Raw genomic sequence first — 330 nt, 5'->3', positions numbered from 1 at the left:
TCCTGCTGCTTTGGCTCAGCAGGATGTGACTGCACTCAGTGAGAGTCTGCAGCCCCTGGAGACGGGACACGGAGCAACTTTCAGTGGAAGTGAAGCCCCCGTGGACACAAGACTAGAACACAGTGGGTCTCCAGACAGAGTGGAGCTGAGGAATGAACCAATCTGCTGCTGCTGCTGCTGATGCTGCTGCTGCTGCTGCTGATGCTGCTGCTGCTCCTAGTACTAGTTCTGGTAAATAATGAAACCATCCATTCTCATATCAGTTTGTAAAAAGGCAGTGAGAACATTTTAAGTCTTCACCAATAAATGAGAAAAGAACTGTTCATTGTT

At 48.5% G+C, this 330-nt stretch overlaps 1 protein-coding gene across 1 annotated transcript in view; it reads right to left on the bottom strand.

Annotated features, from left to right (window-relative positions):
* Positions 1-330, bottom strand: part of trim62.1 (tripartite motif containing 62, tandem duplicate 1) — a 15350-nt gene that overhangs the window by 5472 nt on the left and 9548 nt on the right. The window lies entirely within an intron of this gene.

The sequence above is a fragment of the Cynoglossus semilaevis genome, chromosome 11, assembly GCF_000523025.1.
Source record: "Cynoglossus semilaevis isolate Cse_v1.0 chromosome 11, Cse_v1.0, whole genome shotgun sequence".
Lineage (NCBI taxonomy): Eukaryota > Metazoa > Chordata > Actinopteri > Pleuronectiformes > Cynoglossidae > Cynoglossus > Cynoglossus semilaevis.
The sequence above is the reverse complement of the archived record's forward strand: the minus strand, read 5'-3'. Positions and strand labels throughout refer to the sequence as shown.